Below are 16625 nucleotides of genomic sequence, written 5' to 3' on the forward strand. Positions count from 1 at the left end.
TGAGCTAACGCAAGTCGTATGTTTTACCGTGTGTATCTGCTAGATACTGCCTCTCATACGGTGGAGAGACTCACTCCTTCTTGTGTCTCGTTCTCCGCACACGAGTTGCCCCTGGCATCGATATAGCACGGGTTTTCTAGCGTCAGCGAAGTCAATGTTACACGAATCGAGTCGACATGTTTGCTTGTTACGATGACGGAAGAAGAAGAAATGTGTGTGGAACTTCACTGCATCGGCTGCTCGCCTTTCAGCGCCCCTGTGTCTTATCAGACGAAGGTGACTGTGAAATTGGCAACGAGGCAGAGGTTAACGAACACATGCAAATGGCAACGTTCAACGTCAGCCGAAATAGCTCAGTTGGGAGAGCGTTAGACTGAAGATCTAAAGGTCCCTGGTTCGATCCCGGGTTTCGGCAGGTATTCGTTTTGATGCGACGCCAATGGAATTACTCTGCGTTTGTGATAATGCAACTACCGCTGACAACAAAAATGACTCTCTCCTGTAGCTGTTCTGGTTGTCTAGTGCATGCCATAAGAGGAACTCACTAGACAACTAACTCCCCTAGAAGCAAAAGAATTAAAAATATCCTACCGACTGCATTCCTTTTTCTGTGTCAGGTGGTGAAGAACGTCTTCAACGGAACCGTGAAATGAGCGAAAGCGTGGGAAACATTGCATTCGAAATGCTTGTGAATTTTCCAATTGCCCAGTGAGTGTCGACAAAACACGTAAATTCTCTGCTCCGACGTATGAGGCGTAACAACTAGTGCAATTTGTTGTTACATCGTGTGCCAGCAGTCTTCGAGAGTGTGTTACGAGCTTAGCGTGATAAGTTTGTAGACAGCATGTAGGCGACGTTTTATTAGTAACGGCCCCATACAGCGATTGCACAACAGTAAAGGACATGAGTCAATGTATAGTTGTGCATTGTGGGAGGTTTTGCAGCCTCGTCTGAGCCCGAATAGCTCAGTTGGTAGAGCATTAGGCTTTTAACCTAAGGGTCCAGGGTTCAAGTCCCCGTCGAGGCGGAAATTTTAACACTTTGGTAGCGATTCGTCTGGTAGCGGTGGAAACGCTACGGAAAATAATGCAGTTACGCCGTTTACTGACACCACAGTGCTTTAAACGGTAGCAGTTGCATGTGTCGGGAGAACACCGCGCTAACGGCAGTCGTGGCCGAGTGGTTAAGGCGTCTGACTCGAAATCAGATTCCCTCTGGGAGCGTAGGTTCGAATCCTACCGGCTGCGTGCGATTTTGCGTACAGAGGAGCAAACATTTTCGCACACATGTGACATGCGTGGGCGAATGCGGGTGCAAACCAGTGACGCCATTCTCAACAAGACGAAAATTTCCGTTTTAAGAATACTGAGTTTTCGCGACGACCGCTGCTTACTGTGGCTATCGGTTCACCTCACACTGACACTGACGCTGGGACTGCAGAAAGCCGTCGCTGAGATCGTGAGTTCACAGATGTGCTCGAAAGTGATGGACAGAGCGAACATTTCATTTTCTTTTTAAGAATCGCAATTTCCATCACTCGAGTGCGGCCAAAGCAGTGGTGCAGCGTTTCTTTTCTTAAGATCTCGCAGCTGCTTGGAGGTATGTCGATCGTTTTAAGACGACAGAAAACTAGCGTCAGCGGTGCGTCAGTGGGAAGTCGGTGAAGTCGCCATTGGAGCCATAAGCCAGTAATTACGACATACGAATCACTCGCGCACCGCGCAGCTGTACGATAATGCTCGTGCGTGGGCCCGTATAGCTGAGTCGGTAGAGCGCTAGGTTTTCAACCAAAGGGTCCTGGGTTCAAGTCCCTGTCTGGGCGAAAATTAATACACTTTCGTAACGGCTAATGGAAACCCTACAGAAAAGAGTGAGGCCACGCCGTTTTCTGCCATCAGATTGCTTCTAAAGATGGCGGTTTCAGTTGTCGGGAGTCGCTTCCGCCACCGGCAGTCGTGGCCGAGTGGTTAAGGCGTCTGACTTGAAATCAGATTCCCTCTGGGAGCGTAGGTTCGAGTCCTGCCGACTGCGAAAATTTTCTCGCTCTCAAAAGGCGGACGTTCAGCTGCATCCTAGCAGTTGCGTCACTACTAAACACGTGGGTCACCAGCAATGTGCAGTGCTATTTGATCCAGGGCGCAGCGTTACAGTCGCGCCCAGAAGCCGCAGCTCATCTCCGCGTCTCACAGCCGTCCACCTGGTGTTAGTACAAGTGTCGCCTCACTGGGCAGTGCAGATGTGTCCATTTTAGCTTGCAGACGATGACGTGTAGCAATTTATGAGCTAACGCAAGTCGTATGTTTTACCGTGTGTATCTGCTAGATACTGCCTCTCATACGGTGGAGAGACTCACTCCTTCTTGTGTCTCGTTCTCCGCACACGAGTTGCCCCTGGCATCGATATAGCACGGGTTTTCTAGCGTCAGCGAAGTCAATATTACACGAATCGAGTCGACATGTTTGCTTGTTACGATGACGGAAGAAGAAGAAATGTGTGTGGAACTTCACTGCATCGGCTGCTCGCCTTTCAGCGCCCCTGTGTCTTATCAGACGAAGGTGACTGTGAAATTGGCAACGAGGCAGAGGTTAACGAACACATGCAAATGGCAACGTTCAACGTCAGCCGAAATAGCTCAGTTGGGAGAGCGTTAGACTGAAGATCTAAAGGTCCCTGGTTCGATCCCGGGTTTCGGCAGGTATTCGTTTTGATGCGACGCCAATGGAATTACTCTGCGTTTGTGATAATGCAACTACCGCTGACAACAAAAATGACTCTCTCCTGTAGCTGTTCTGGTTGTCTAGTGCATGCCATAAGAGGAACTCACTAGACAACTAACTCCCCTAGAAGCAAAAGAATTAAAAATATCCTACCGACTGCATTCCTTTTTCTGTGTCAGGTGGTGAAGAACGTCTTCAACGGAACCGTGAAATGAGCGAAAGCGTGGGAAACATTGCATTCGAAATGCTTGTGAATTTTCCAATTGCCCAGTGAGTGTCGACAAAACACGTAAATTCTCTGCTCCGACGTATGAGGCGTAACAACTAGTGCAATTTGTTGTTACATCGTGTGCCAGCAGTCTTCGAGAGTGTGTTACGAGCTTAGCGTGATAAGTTTGTAGACAGCATGTAGGCGACGTTTTATTAGTAACGGCCCCATACAGCGATTGCACAACAGTAAAGGACATGAGTCAATGTATAGTTGTGCATTGTGGGAGGTTTTGCAGCCTCGTCTGAGCCCGAATAGCTCAGTTGGTAGAGCATTAGGCTTTTAACCTAAGGGTCCAGGGTTCAAGTCCCCGTCGAGGCGGAAATTTTAACACTTTGGTAGCGATTCGTCTGGTAGCGGTGGAAACGCTACGGAAAATAATGCAGTTACGCCGTTTACTGACACCACAGTGCTTTAAACGGTAGCAGTTGCATGTGTCGGGAGAACACCGCGCTAACGGCAGTCGTGGCCGAGTGGTTAAGGCGTCTGACTCGAAATCAGATTCCCTCTGGGAGCGTAGGTTCGAATCCTACCGGCTGCGTGCGATTTTGCGTACAGAGGAGCAAACATTTTCGCACACATGTGACATGCGTGGGCGAATGCGGGTGCAAACCAGTGACGCCATTCTCAACAAGACGAAAATTTCCGTTTTAAGAATACTGAGTTTTCGCGACGACCGCTGCTTACTGTGGCTATCGGTTCACCTCACACTGACACTGACGCTGGGACTGCAGAAAGCCGTCGCTGAGATCGTGAGTTCACAGATGTGCTCGAAAGTGATGGACAGAGCGAACATTTCATTTTCTTTTTAAGAATCGCAATTTCCATCACTCGAGTGCGGCCAAAGCAGTGGTGCAGCGTTTCTTTTCTTAAGATCTCGCAGCTGCTTGGAGGTATGTCGATCGTTTTAAGACGACAGAAAACTAGCGTCAGCGGTGCGTCAGTGGGAAGTCGGTGAAGTCGCCATTGGAGCCATAAGCCAGTAATTACGACATACGAATCACTCGCGCACCGCGCAGCTGTACGATAATGCTCGTGCGTGGGCCCGCATAGCTGAGTCGGTAGAGCGCTAGGTTTTCAACCAAAGGGTCCTGGGTTCAAGTCCCTGTCTGGGCGAAAATTAATACACTTTCGTAACGGCTAATGGAAACCCTACAGAAAAGAGTGAGGCCACGCCGTTTTCTGCCATCAGATTGCTTCTAAAGATGGCGGTTTCAGTTGTCGGGAGTCGCTTCCGCCACCGGCAGTCGTGGCCGAGTGGTTAAGGCGTCTGACTTGAAATCAGATTCCCTCTGGGAGCGTAGGTTCGAGTCCTGCCGACTGCGAAAATTTTCTCGCTCTCAAAAGGCGGACGTTCAGCTGCATCCTAGCAGTTGCGTCACTACTAAACACGTGGGTCACCAGCAATGTGCAGTGCTATTTGATCCAGGGCGCAGCGTTACAGTCGCGCCCAGAAGCCGCAGCTCATCTCCGCGTCTCACAGCCGTCCACCTGGTGTTAGTACAAGTGTCGCCTCACTGGGCAGTGCAGATGTGTCCATTTTAGCTTGCAGACGATGACGTGTAGCAATTTATGAGCTAACGCAAGTCGTATGTTTTACCGTGTGTATCTGCTAGATACTGCCTCTCATACGGTGGAGAGACTCACTCCTTCTTGTGTCTCGTTCTCCGCACACGAGTTGCCCCTGGCATCGATATAGCACGGGTTTTCTAGCGTCAGCGAAGTCAATATTACACGAATCGAGTCGACATGTTTGCTTGTTACGATGACGGAAGAAGAAGAAATGTGTGTGGAACTTCACTGCATCGGCTGCTCGCCTTTCAGCGCCCCTGTGTCTTATCAGACGAAGGTGACTGTGAAATTGGCAACGAGGCAGAGGTTAACGAACACATGCAAATGGCAACGTTCAACGTCAGCCGAAATAGCTCAGTTGGGAGAGCGTTAGACTGAAGATCTAAAGGTCCCTGGTTCGATCCCGGGTTTCGGCAGGTATTCGTTTTGATGCGACGCCAATGGAATTACTCTGCGTTTGTGATAATGCAACTACCGCTGACAACAAAAATGACTCTCTCCTGTAGCTGTTCTGGTTGTCTAGTGCATGCCATAAGAGGAACTCACTAGACAACTAACTCCCCTAGAAGCAAAAGAATTAAAAATATCCTACCGACTGCATTCCTTTTTCTGTGTCAGGTGGTGAAGAACGTCTTCAACGGAACCGTGAAATGAGCGAAAGCGTGGGAAACATTGCATTCGAAATGCTTGTGAATTTTCCAATTGCCCAGTGAGTGTCGACAAAACACGTAAATTCTCTGCTCCGACGTATGAGGCGTAACAACTAGTGCAATTTGTTGTTACATCGTGTGCCAGCAGTCTTCGAGAGTGTGTTACGAGCTTAGCGTGATAAGTTTGTAGACAGCATGTAGGCGACGTTTTATTAGTAACGGCCCCATACAGCGATTGCACAACAGTAAAGGACATGAGTCAATGTATAGTTGTGCATTGTGGGAGGTTTTGCAGCCTCGTCTGAGCCCGAATAGCTCAGTTGGTAGAGCATTAGGCTTTTAACCTAAGGGTCCAGGGTTCAAGTCCCCGTCGAGGCGGAAATTTTAACACTTTGGTAGCGATTCGTCTGGTAGCGGTGGAAACGCTACGGAAAATAATGCAGTTACGCCGTTTACTGACACCACAGTGCTTTAAACGGTAGCAGTTGCATGTGTCGGGAGAACACCGCGCTAACGGCAGTCGTGGCCGAGTGGTTAAGGCGTCTGACTCGAAATCAGATTCCCTCTGGGAGCGTAGGTTCGAATCCTACCGGCTGCGTGCGATTTTGCGTACAGAGGAGCAAACATTTTCGCACACATGTGACATGCGTGGGCGAATGCGGGTGCAAACCAGTGACGCCATTCTCAACAAGACGAAAATTTCCGTTTTAAGAATACTGAGTTTTCGCGACGACCGCTGCTTACTGTGGCTATCGGTTCACCTCACACTGACACTGACGCTGGGACTGCAGAAAGCCGTCGCTGAGATCGTGAGTTCACAGATGTGCTCGAAAGTGATGGACAGAGCGAACATTTCATTTTCTTTTTAAGAATCGCAATTTCCATCACTCGAGTGCGGCCAAAGCAGTGGTGCAGCGTTTCTTTTCTTAAGATCTCGCAGCTGCTTGGAGGTATGTCGATCGTTTTAAGACGACAGAAAACTAGCGTCAGCGGTGCGTCAGTGGGAAGTCGGTGAAGTCGCCATTGGAGCCATAAGCCAGTAATTACGACATACGAATCACTCGCGCACCGCGCAGCTGTACGATAATGCTCGTGCGTGGGCCCGCATAGCTGAGTCGGTAGAGCGCTAGGTTTTCAACCAAAGGGTCCTGGGTTCAAGTCCCTGTCTGGGCGAAAATTAATACACTTTCGTAACGGCTAATGGAAACCCTACAGAAAAGAGTGAGGCCACGCCGTTTTCTGCCATCAGATTGCTTCTAAAGATGGCGGTTTCAGTTGTCGGGAGTCGCTTCCGCCACCGGCAGTCGTGGCCGAGTGGTTAAGGCGTCTGACTTGAAATCAGATTCCCTCTGGGAGCGTAGGTTCGAGTCCTGCCGACTGCGAAAATTTTCTCGCTCTCAAAAGGCGGACGTTCAGCTGCATCCTAGCAGTTGCGTCACTACTAAACACGTGGGTCACCAGCAATGTGCAGTGCTATTTGATCCAGGGCGCAGCGTTACAGTCGCGCCCAGAAGCCGCAGCTCATCTCCGCGTCTCACAGCCGTCCACCTGGTGTTAGTACAAGTGTCGCCTCACTGGGCAGTGCAGATGTGTCCATTTTAGCTTGCAGACGATGACGTGTAGCAATTTATGAGCTAACGCAAGTCGTATGTTTTACCGTGTGTATCTGCTAGATACTGCCTCTCATACGGTGGAGAGACTCACTCCTTCTTGTGTCTCGTTCTCCGCACACGAGTTGCCCCTGGCATCGATATAGCACGGGTTTTCTAGCGTCAGCGAAGTCAATATTACACGAATCGAGTCGACATGTTTGCTTGTTACGATGACGGAAGAAGAAGAAATGTGTGTGGAACTTCACTGCATCGGCTGCTCGCCTTTCAGCGCCCCTGTGTCTTATCAGACGAAGGTGACTGTGAAATTGGCAACGAGGCAGAGGTTAACGAACACATGCAAATGGCAACGTTCAACGTCAGCCGAAATAGCTCAGTTGGGAGAGCGTTAGACTGAAGATCTAAAGGTCCCTGGTTCGATCCCGGGTTTCGGCAGGTATTCGTTTTGATGCGACGCCAATGGAATTACTCTGCGTTTGTGATAATGCAACTACCGCTGACAACAAAAATGACTCTCTCCTGTAGCTGTTCTGGTTGTCTAGTGCATGCCATAAGAGGAACTCACTAGACAACTAACTCCCCTAGAAGCAAAAGAATTAAAAATATCCTACCGACTGCATTCCTTTTTCTGTGTCAGGTGGTGAAGAACGTCTTCAACGGAACCGTGAAATGAGCGAAAGCGTGGGAAACATTGCATTCGAAATGCTTGTGAATTTTCCAATTGCCCAGTGAGTGTCGACAAAACACGTAAATTCTCTGCTCCGACGTATGAGGCGTAACAACTAGTGCAATTTGTTGTTACATCGTGTGCCAGCAGTCTTCGAGAGTGTGTTACGAGCTTAGCGTGATAAGTTTGTAGACAGCATGTAGGCGACGTTTTATTAGTAACGGCCCCATACAGCGATTGCACAACAGTAAAGGACATGAGTCAATGTATAGTTGTGCATTGTGGGAGGTTTTGCAGCCTCGTCTGAGCCCGAATAGCTCAGTTGGTAGAGCATTAGGCTTTTAACCTAAGGGTCCAGGGTTCAAGTCCCCGTCGAGGCGGAAATTTTAACACTTTGGTAGCGATTCGTCTGGTAGCGGTGGAAACGCTACGGAAAATAATGCAGTTACGCCGTTTACTGACACCACAGTGCTTTAAACGGTAGCAGTTGCATGTGTCGGGAGAACACCGCGCTAACGGCAGTCGTGGCCGAGTGGTTAAGGCGTCTGACTCGAAATCAGATTCCCTCTGGGAGCGTAGGTTCGAATCCTACCGGCTGCGTGCGATTTTGCGTACAGAGGAGCAAACATTTTCGCACACATGTGACATGCGTGGGCGAATGCGGGTGCAAACCAGTGACGCCATTCTCAACAAGACGAAAATTTCCGTTTTAAGAATACTGAGTTTTCGCGACGACCGCTGCTTACTGTGGCTATCGGTTCACCTCACACTGACACTGACGCTGGGACTGCAGAAAGCCGTCGCTGAGATCGTGAGTTCACAGATGTGCTCGAAAGTGATGGACAGAGCGAACATTTCATTTTCTTTTTAAGAATCGCAATTTCCATCACTCGAGTGCGGCCAAAGCAGTGGTGCAGCGTTTCTTTTCTTAAGATCTCGCAGCTGCTTGGAGGTATGTCGATCGTTTTAAGACGACAGAAAACTAGCGTCAGCGGTGCGTCAGTGGGAAGTCGGTGAAGTCGCCATTGGAGCCATAAGCCAGTAATTACGACATACGAATCACTCGCGCACCGCGCAGCTGTACGATAATGCTCGTGCGTGGGCCCGCATAGCTGAGTCGGTAGAGCGCTAGGTTTTCAACCAAAGGGTCCTGGGTTCAAGTCCCTGTCTGGGCGAAAATTAATACACTTTCGTAACGGCTAATGGAAACCCTACAGAAAAGAGTGAGGCCACGCCGTTTTCTGCCATCAGATTGCTTCTAAAGATGGCGGTTTCAGTTGTCGGGAGTCGCTTCCGCCACCGGCAGTCGTGGCCGAGTGGTTAAGGCGTCTGACTTGAAATCAGATTCCCTCTGGGAGCGTAGGTTCGAGTCCTGCCGACTGCGAAAATTTTCTCGCTCTCAAAAGGCGGACGTTCAGCTGCATCCTAGCAGTTGCGTCACTACTAAACACGTGGGTCACCAGCAATGTGCAGTGCTATTTGATCCAGGGCGCAGCGTTACAGTCGCGCCCAGAAGCCGCAGCTCATCTCCGCGTCTCACAGCCGTCCACCTGGTGTTAGTACAAGTGTCGCCTCACTGGGCAGTGCAGATGTGTCCATTTTAGCTTGCAGACGATGACGTGTAGCAATTTATGAGCTAACGCAAGTCGTATGTTTTACCGTGTGTATCTGCTAGATACTGCCTCTCATACGGTGGAGAGACTCACTCCTTCTTGTGTCTCGTTCTCCGCACACGAGTTGCCCCTGGCATCGATATAGCGCGGGTTTTCTAGCGTCAGCGAAGTCAATATTACACGAATCGAGTCGACATGTTTGCTTGTTACGATGACGGAAGAAGAAGAAATGTGTGTGGAACTTCACTGCATCGGCTGCTCGCCTTTCAGCGCCCCTGTGTCTTATCAGACGAAGGTGACTGTGAAATTGGCAACGAGGCAGAGGTTAACGAACACATGCAAATGGCAACGTTCAACGTCAGCCGAAATAGCTCAGTTGGGAGAGCGTTAGACTGAAGATCTAAAGGTCCCTGGTTCGATCCCGGGTTTCGGCAGGTATTCGTTTTGATGCGACGCCAATGGAATTACTCTGCGTTTGTGATAATGCAACTACCGCTGACAACAAAAATGACTCTCTCCTGTAGCTGTTCTGGTTGTCTAGTGCATGCCATAAGAGGAACTCACTAGACAACTAACTCCCCTAGAAGCAAAAGAATTAAAAATATCCTACCGACTGCATTCCTTTTTCTGTGTCAGGTGGTGAAGAACGTCTTCAACGGAACCGTGAAATGAGCGAAAGCGTGGGAAACATTGCATTCGAAATGCTTGTGAATTTTCCAATTGCCCAGTGAGTGTCGACAAAACACGTAAATTCTCTGCTCCGACGTATGAGGCGTAACAACTAGTGCAATTTGTTGTTACATCGTGTGCCAGCAGTCTTCGAGAGTGTGTTACGAGCTTAGCGTGATAAGTTTGTAGACAGCATGTAGGCGACGTTTTATTAGTAACGGCCCCATACAGCGATTGCACAACAGTAAAGGACATGAGTCAATGTATAGTTGTGCATTGTGGGAGGTTTTGCAGCCTCGTCTGAGCCCGAATAGCTCAGTTGGTAGAGCATTAGGCTTTTAACCTAAGGGTCCAGGGTTCAAGTCCCCGTCGAGGCGGAAATTTTAACACTTTGGTAGCGATTCGTCTGGTAGCGGTGGAAACGCTACGGAAAATAATGCAGTTACGCCGTTTACTGACACCACAGTGCTTTAAACGGTAGCAGTTGCATGTGTCGGGAGAACACCGCGCTAACGGCAGTCGTGGCCGAGTGGTTCAGGCGTCTGACTCGAAATCAGATTCCCTCTGGGAGCGTAGGTTCGAATCCTACCGGCTGCGTGCGATTTTGCGTACAGAGGAGCAAACATTTTCGCACACATGTGACATGCGTGGGCGAATGCGGGTGCAAACCAGTGACGCCATTCTCAACAAGACGAAAATTTCCGTTTTAAGAATACTGAGTTTTCGCGACGACCGCTGCTTACTGTGGCTATCGGTTCACCTCACACTGACACTGACGCTGGGACTGCAGAAAGCCGTCGCTGAGATCGTGAGTTCACAGATGTGCTCGAAAGTGATGGACAGAGCGAACATTTCATTTTCTTTTTAAGAATCGCAATTTCCATCACTCGAGTGCGGCCAAAGCAGTGGTGCAGCGTTTCTTTTCTTAAGATCTCGCAGCTGCTTGGAGGTATGTCGATCGTTTTAAGACGACAGAAAACTAGCGTCAGCGGTGCGTCAGTGGGAAGTCGGTGAAGTCGCCATTGGAGCCATAAGCCAGTAATTACGACATACGAATCACTCGCGCACCGCGCAGCTGTACGATAATGCTCGTGCGTGGGCCCGCATAGCTGAGTCGGTAGAGCGCTAGGTTTTCAACCAAAGGGTCCTGGGTTCAAGTCCCTGTCTGGGCGAAAATTAATACACTTTCGTAACGGCTAATGGAAACCCTACAGAAAAGAGTGAGGCCACGCCGTTTTCTGCCATCAGATTGCTTCTAAAGATGGCGGTTTCAGTTGTCGGGAGTCGCTTCCGCCACCGGCAGTCGTGGCCGAGTGGTTAAGGCGTCTGACTTGAAATCAGATTCCCTCTGGGAGCGTAGGTTCGAGTCCTGCCGACTGCGAAAATTTTCTCGCTCTCAAAAGGCGGACGTTCAGCTGCATCCTAGCAGTTGCGTCACTACTAAACACGTGGGTCACCAGCAATGTGCAGTGCTATTTGATCCAGGGCGCAGCGTTACAGTCGCGCCCAGAAGCCGCAGCTCATCTCCGCGTCTCACAGCCGTCCACCTGGTGTTAGTACAAGTGTCGCCTCACTGGGCAGTGCAGATGTGTCCATTTTAGCTTGCAGACGATGACGTGTAGCAATTTATGAGCTAACGCAAGTCGTATGTTTTACCGTGTGTATCTGCTAGATACTGCCTCTCATACGGTGGAGAGACTCACTCCTTCTTGTGTCTCGTTCTCCGCACACGAGTTGCCCCTGGCATCGATATAGCGCGGGTTTTCTAGCGTCAGCGAAGTCAATATTACACGAATCGAGTCGACATGTTTGCTTGTTACGATGACGGAAGAAGAAGAAATGTGTGTGGAACTTCACTGCATCGGCTGCTCGCCTTTCAGCGCCCCTGTGTCTTATCAGACGAAGGTGACTGTGAAATTGGCAACGAGGCAGAGGTTAACGAACACATGCAAATGGCAACGTTCAACGTCAGCCGAAATAGCTCAGTTGGGAGAGCGTTAGACTGAAGATCTAAAGGTCCCTGGTTCGATCCCGGGTTTCGGCAGGTATTCGTTTTGATGCGACGCCAATGGAATTACTCTGCGTTTGTGATAATGCAACTACCGCTGACAACAAAAATGACTCTCTCCTGTAGCTGTTCTGGTTGTCTAGTGCATGCCATAAGAGGAACTCACTAGACAACTAACTCCCCTAGAAGCAAAAGAATTAAAAATATCCTACCGACTGCATTCCTTTTTCTGTGTCAGGTGGTGAAGAACGTCTTCAACGGAACCGTGAAATGAGCGAAAGCGTGGGAAACATTGCATTCGAAATGCTTGTGAATTTTCCAATTGCCCAGTGAGTGTCGACAAAACACGTAAATTCTCTGCTCCGACGTATGAGGCGTAACAACTAGTGCAATTTGTTGTTACATCGTGTGCCAGCAGTCTTCGAGAGTGTGTTACGAGCTTAGCGTGATAAGTTTGTAGACAGCATGTAGGCGACGTTTTATTAGTAACGGCCCCATACAGCGATTGCACAACAGTAAAGGACATGAGTCAATGTATGGTTGTGCATTGTGGGAGGTTTTGCAGCCTCGTCTGAGCCCGAATAGCTCAGTTGGTAGAGCATTAGGCTTTTAACCTAAGGGTCCAGGGTTCAAGTCCCCGTCGAGGCGGAAATTTTAACACTTTGGTAGCGATTCGTCTGGTAGCGGTGGAAACGCTACGGAAAATAATGCAGTTACGCCGTTTACTGACACCACAGTGCTTTAAACGGTAGCAGTTGCATGTGTCGGGAGAACACCGCGCTAACGGCAGTCGTGGCCGAGTGGTTAAGGCGTCTGACTCGAAATCAGATTCCCTCTGGGAGCGTAGGTTCGAATCCTACCGGCTGCGTGCGATTTTGCGTACAGAGGAGCAAACATTTTCGCACACATGTGACATGCGTGGGCGAATGCGGGTGCAAACCAGTGACGCCATTCTCAACAAGACGAAAATTTCCGTTTTAAGAATACTGAGTTTTCGCGACGACCGCTGCTTACTGTGGCTATCGGTTCACCTCACACTGACACTGACGCTGGGACTGCAGAAAGCCGTCGCTGAGATCGTGAGTTCACAGATGTGCTCGAAAGTGATGGACAGAGCGAACATTTCATTTTCTTTTTAAGAATCGCAATTTCCATCACTCGAGTGCGGCCAAAGCAGTGGTGCAGCGTTTCTTTTCTTAAGATCTCGCAGCTGCTTGGAGGTATGTCGATCGTTTTAAGACGACAGAAAACTAGCGTCAGCGGTGCGTCAGTGGGAAGTCGGTGAAGTCGCCATTGGAGCCATAAGCCAGTAATTACGACATACGAATCACTCGCGCACCGCGCAGCTGTACGATAATGCTCGTGCGTGGGCCCGCATAGCTGAGTCGGTAGAGCGCTAGGTTTTCAACCAAAGGGTCCTGGGTTCAAGTCCCTGTCTGGGCGAAAATTAATACACTTTCGTAACGGCTAATGGAAACCCTACAGAAAAGAGTGAGGCCACGCCGTTTTCTGCCATCAGATTGCTTCTAAAGATGGCGGTTTCAGTTGTCGGGAGTCGCTTCCGCCACCGGCAGTCGTGGCCGAGTGGTTAAGGCGTCTGACTTGAAATCAGATTCCCTCTGGGAGCGTAGGTTCGAGTCCTGCCGACTGCGAAAATTTTCTCGCTCTCAAAAGGCGGACGTTCAGCTGCATCCTAGCAGTTGCGTCACTACTAAACACGTGGGTCACCAGCAATGTGCAGTGCTATTTGATCCAGGGCGCAGCGTTACAGTCGCGCCCAGAAGCCGCAGCTCATCTCCGCGTCTCACAGCCGTCCACCTGGTGTTAGTACAAGTGTCGCCTCACTGGGCAGTGCAGATGTGTCCATTTTAGCTTGCAGACGATGACGTGTAGCAATTTATGAGCTAACGCAAGTCGTATGTTTTACCGTGTGTATCTGCTAGATACTGCCTCTCATACGGTGGAGAGACTCACTCCTTCTTGTGTCTCGTTCTCCGCACACGAGTTGCCCCTGGCATCGATATAGCACGGGTTTTCTAGCGTCAGCGAAGTCAATATTACACGAATCGAGTCGACATGTTTGCTTGTTACGATGACGGAAGAAGAAGAAATGTGTGTGGAACTTCACTGCATCGGCTGCTCGCCTTTCAGCGCCCCTGTGTCTTATCAGACGAAGGTGACTGTGAAATTGGCAACGAGGCAGAGGTTAACGAACACATGCAAATGGCAACGTTCAACGTCAGCCGAAATAGCTCAGTTGGGAGAGCGTTAGACTGAAGATCTAAAGGTCCCTGGTTCGATCCCGGGTTTCGGCAGGTATTCGTTTTGATGCGACGCCAATGGAATTACTCTGCGTTTGTGATAATGCAACTACCGCTGACAACAAAAATGACTCTCTCCTGTAGCTGTTCTGGTTGTCTAGTGCATGCCATAAGAGGAACTCACTAGACAACTAACTCCCCTAGAAGCAAAAGAATTAAAAATATCCTACCGACTGCATTCCTTTTTCTGTGTCAGGTGGTGAAGAACGTCTTCAACGGAACCGTGAAATGAGCGAAAGCGTGGGAAACATTGCATTCGAAATGCTTGTGAATTTTCCAATTGCCCAGTGAGTGTCGACAAAACACGTAAATTCTCTGCTCCGACGTATGAGGCGTAACAACTAGTGCAATTTGTTGTTACATCGTGTGCCAGCAGTCTTCGAGAGTGTGTTACGAGCTTAGCGTGATAAGTTTGTAGACAGCATGTAGGCGACGTTTTATTAGTAACGGCCCCATACAGCGATTGCACAACAGTAAAGGACATGAGTCAATGTATAGTTGTGCATTGTGGGAGGTTTTGCAGCCTCGTCTGAGCCCGAATAGCTCAGTTGGTAGAGCATTAGGCTTTTAACCTAAGGGTCCAGGGTTCAAGTCCCCGTCGAGGCGGAAATTTTAACACTTTGGTAGCGATTCGTCTGGTAGCGGTGGAAACGCTACGGAAAATAATGCAGTTACGCCGTTTACTGACACCACAGTGCTTTAAACGGTAGCAGTTGCATGTGTCGGGAGAACACCGCGCTAACGGCAGTCGTGGCCGAGTGGTTAAGGCGTCTGACTCGAAATCAGATTCCCTCTGGGAGCGTAGGTTCGAATCCTACCGGCTGCGTGCGATTTTGCGTACAGAGGAGCAAACATTTTCGCACACATGTGACATGCGTGGGCGAATGCGGGTGCAAACCAGTGACGCCATTCTCAACAAGACGAAAATTTCCGTTTTAAGAATACTGAGTTTTCGCGACGACCGCTGCTTACTGTGGCTATCGGTTCACCTCACACTGACACTGACGCTGGGACTGCAGAAAGCCGTCGCTGAGATCGTGAGTTCACAGATGTGCTCGAAAGTGATGGACAGAGCGAACATTTCATTTTCTTTTTAAGAATCGCAATTTCCATCACTCGAGTGCGGCCAAAGCAGTGGTGCAGCGTTTCTTTTCTTAAGATCTCGCAGCTGCTTGGAGGTATGTCGATCGTTTTAAGACGACAGAAAACTAGCGTCAGCGGTGCGTCAGTGGGAAGTCGGTGAAGTCGCCATTGGAGCCATAAGCCAGTAATTACGACATACGAATCACTCGCGCACCGCGCAGCTGTACGATAATGCTCGTGCGTGGGCCCGCATAGCTGAGTCGGTAGAGCGCTAGGTTTTCAACCAAAGGGTCCTGGGTTCAAGTCCCTGTCTGGGCGAAAATTAATACACTTTCGTAACGGCTAATGGAAACCCTACAGAAAAGAGTGAGGCCACGCCGTTTTCTGCCATCAGATTGCTTCTAAAGATGGCGGTTTCAGTTGTCGGGAGTCGCTTCCGCCACCGGCAGTCGTGGCCGAGTGGTTAAGGCGTCTGACTTGAAATCAGATTCCCTCTGGGAGCGTAGGTTCGAGTCCTGCCGACTGCGAAAATTTTCTCGCTCTCAAAAGGCGGACGTTCAGCTGCATCCTAGCAGTTGCGTCACTACTAAACACGTGGGTCACCAGCAATGTGCAGTGCTATTTGATCCAGGGCGCAGCGTTACAGTCGCGCCCAGAAGCCGCAGCTCATCTCCGCGTCTCACAGCCGTCCACCTGGTGTTAGTACAAGTGTCGCCTCACTGGGCAGTGCAGATGTGTCCATTTTAGCTTGCAGACGATGACGTGTAGCAATTTATGAGCTAACGCAAGTCGTATGTTTTACCGTGTGTATCTGCTAGATACTGCCTCTCATACGGTGGAGAGACTCACTCCTTCTTGTGTCTCGTTCTCCGCACACGAGTTGCCCCTGGCATCGATATAGCACGGGTTTTCTAGCGTCAGCGAAGTCAATATTACACGAATCGAGTCGACATGTTTGCTTGTTACGATGACGGAAGAAGAAGAAATGTGTGTGGAACTTCACTGCATCGGCTGCTCGCCTTTCAGCGCCCCTGTGTCTTATCAGACGAAGGTGACTGTGAAATTGGCAACGAGGCAGAGGTTAACGAACACATGCAAATGGCAACGTTCAACGTCAGCCGAAATAGCTCAGTTGGGAGAGCGTTAGACTGAAGATCTAAAGGTCCCTGGTTCGATCCCGGGTTTCGGCAGGTATTCGTTTTGATGCGACGCCAATGGAATTACTCTGCGTTTGTGATAATGCAACTACCGCTGACAACAAAAATGACTCTCTCCTGTAGCTGTTCTGGTTGTCTAGTGCATGCCATAAGAGGAACTCACTAGACAACTAACTCCCCTAGAAGCAAAAGAATTAAAAATATCCTACCGACTGCATTCCTTTTTCTGTGTCAGGTGGTGAAGAACGTCTTCAACGGAACCGTGAAATGAGCGAAAGCGTGGGAAACAT

The 16625-nt window shown here is 49.6% G+C and overlaps 29 non-coding genes across 29 annotated transcripts; all 29 read left to right on the forward strand.

Annotated features, from left to right (window-relative positions):
• The first annotated feature begins 342 nt into the window (after positions 1-342).
• Positions 343-415, forward strand: Trnaf-gaa. Its single transcript has one exon. It is a non-coding gene; the product is annotated as a tRNA-Phe (tRNA).
• Positions 416-954: 539 nt separating this feature from the next.
• Trnak-uuu lies at positions 955-1027 on the forward strand. Its single transcript has one exon. It is a non-coding gene; the product is annotated as a tRNA-Lys (tRNA).
• Positions 1028-1165: 138 nt separating this feature from the next.
• Trnas-cga lies at positions 1166-1247 on the forward strand. The gene has a single exon. It is a non-coding gene; the product is annotated as a tRNA-Ser (tRNA).
• A 702-nt stretch (positions 1248-1949) lies between these two features.
• On the forward strand, positions 1950-2031 carry Trnas-uga. The gene has a single exon. It is a non-coding gene; the product is annotated as a tRNA-Ser (tRNA).
• Positions 2032-2621: 590 nt separating this feature from the next.
• On the forward strand, positions 2622-2694 carry Trnaf-gaa. The gene has a single exon. It is a non-coding gene; the product is annotated as a tRNA-Phe (tRNA).
• A 539-nt stretch (positions 2695-3233) lies between these two features.
• Positions 3234-3306, forward strand: Trnak-uuu. Its single transcript has one exon. It is a non-coding gene; the product is annotated as a tRNA-Lys (tRNA).
• A 138-nt stretch (positions 3307-3444) lies between these two features.
• Trnas-cga lies at positions 3445-3526 on the forward strand. The gene has a single exon. It is a non-coding gene; the product is annotated as a tRNA-Ser (tRNA).
• A 702-nt stretch (positions 3527-4228) lies between these two features.
• Trnas-uga lies at positions 4229-4310 on the forward strand. Its single transcript has one exon. It is a non-coding gene; the product is annotated as a tRNA-Ser (tRNA).
• Positions 4311-4900: 590 nt separating this feature from the next.
• On the forward strand, positions 4901-4973 carry Trnaf-gaa. Its single transcript has one exon. It is a non-coding gene; the product is annotated as a tRNA-Phe (tRNA).
• A 539-nt stretch (positions 4974-5512) lies between these two features.
• On the forward strand, positions 5513-5585 carry Trnak-uuu. The gene has a single exon. It is a non-coding gene; the product is annotated as a tRNA-Lys (tRNA).
• Positions 5586-5723: 138 nt separating this feature from the next.
• Trnas-cga lies at positions 5724-5805 on the forward strand. The gene has a single exon. It is a non-coding gene; the product is annotated as a tRNA-Ser (tRNA).
• A 702-nt stretch (positions 5806-6507) lies between these two features.
• On the forward strand, positions 6508-6589 carry Trnas-uga. Its single transcript has one exon. It is a non-coding gene; the product is annotated as a tRNA-Ser (tRNA).
• A 590-nt stretch (positions 6590-7179) lies between these two features.
• On the forward strand, positions 7180-7252 carry Trnaf-gaa. The gene has a single exon. It is a non-coding gene; the product is annotated as a tRNA-Phe (tRNA).
• A 539-nt stretch (positions 7253-7791) lies between these two features.
• On the forward strand, positions 7792-7864 carry Trnak-uuu. The gene has a single exon. It is a non-coding gene; the product is annotated as a tRNA-Lys (tRNA).
• Positions 7865-8002: 138 nt separating this feature from the next.
• Positions 8003-8084, forward strand: Trnas-cga. The gene has a single exon. It is a non-coding gene; the product is annotated as a tRNA-Ser (tRNA).
• A 702-nt stretch (positions 8085-8786) lies between these two features.
• Trnas-uga lies at positions 8787-8868 on the forward strand. Its single transcript has one exon. It is a non-coding gene; the product is annotated as a tRNA-Ser (tRNA).
• Positions 8869-9458: 590 nt separating this feature from the next.
• On the forward strand, positions 9459-9531 carry Trnaf-gaa. Its single transcript has one exon. It is a non-coding gene; the product is annotated as a tRNA-Phe (tRNA).
• A 539-nt stretch (positions 9532-10070) lies between these two features.
• Positions 10071-10143, forward strand: Trnak-uuu. Its single transcript has one exon. It is a non-coding gene; the product is annotated as a tRNA-Lys (tRNA).
• Positions 10144-10281: 138 nt separating this feature from the next.
• Positions 10282-10363, forward strand: Trnas-cga. The gene has a single exon. It is a non-coding gene; the product is annotated as a tRNA-Ser (tRNA).
• A 702-nt stretch (positions 10364-11065) lies between these two features.
• On the forward strand, positions 11066-11147 carry Trnas-uga. Its single transcript has one exon. It is a non-coding gene; the product is annotated as a tRNA-Ser (tRNA).
• A 590-nt stretch (positions 11148-11737) lies between these two features.
• Trnaf-gaa lies at positions 11738-11810 on the forward strand. The gene has a single exon. It is a non-coding gene; the product is annotated as a tRNA-Phe (tRNA).
• A 539-nt stretch (positions 11811-12349) lies between these two features.
• Positions 12350-12422, forward strand: Trnak-uuu. Its single transcript has one exon. It is a non-coding gene; the product is annotated as a tRNA-Lys (tRNA).
• A 138-nt stretch (positions 12423-12560) lies between these two features.
• Trnas-cga lies at positions 12561-12642 on the forward strand. The gene has a single exon. It is a non-coding gene; the product is annotated as a tRNA-Ser (tRNA).
• Positions 12643-13344: 702 nt separating this feature from the next.
• Trnas-uga lies at positions 13345-13426 on the forward strand. Its single transcript has one exon. It is a non-coding gene; the product is annotated as a tRNA-Ser (tRNA).
• A 590-nt stretch (positions 13427-14016) lies between these two features.
• Trnaf-gaa lies at positions 14017-14089 on the forward strand. The gene has a single exon. It is a non-coding gene; the product is annotated as a tRNA-Phe (tRNA).
• A 539-nt stretch (positions 14090-14628) lies between these two features.
• Positions 14629-14701, forward strand: Trnak-uuu. The gene has a single exon. It is a non-coding gene; the product is annotated as a tRNA-Lys (tRNA).
• Positions 14702-14839: 138 nt separating this feature from the next.
• Positions 14840-14921, forward strand: Trnas-cga. Its single transcript has one exon. It is a non-coding gene; the product is annotated as a tRNA-Ser (tRNA).
• Positions 14922-15623: 702 nt separating this feature from the next.
• Trnas-uga lies at positions 15624-15705 on the forward strand. The gene has a single exon. It is a non-coding gene; the product is annotated as a tRNA-Ser (tRNA).
• Positions 15706-16295: 590 nt separating this feature from the next.
• Trnaf-gaa lies at positions 16296-16368 on the forward strand. The gene has a single exon. It is a non-coding gene; the product is annotated as a tRNA-Phe (tRNA).
• The last annotated feature ends 257 nt before the right edge of the window (positions 16369-16625 follow it).

This window comes from Schistocerca americana, unplaced genomic scaffold (assembly GCF_021461395.2).
Source record: "Schistocerca americana isolate TAMUIC-IGC-003095 unplaced genomic scaffold, iqSchAmer2.1 HiC_scaffold_267, whole genome shotgun sequence".
Classification (NCBI taxonomy): domain Eukaryota; kingdom Metazoa; phylum Arthropoda; class Insecta; order Orthoptera; family Acrididae; genus Schistocerca; species Schistocerca americana.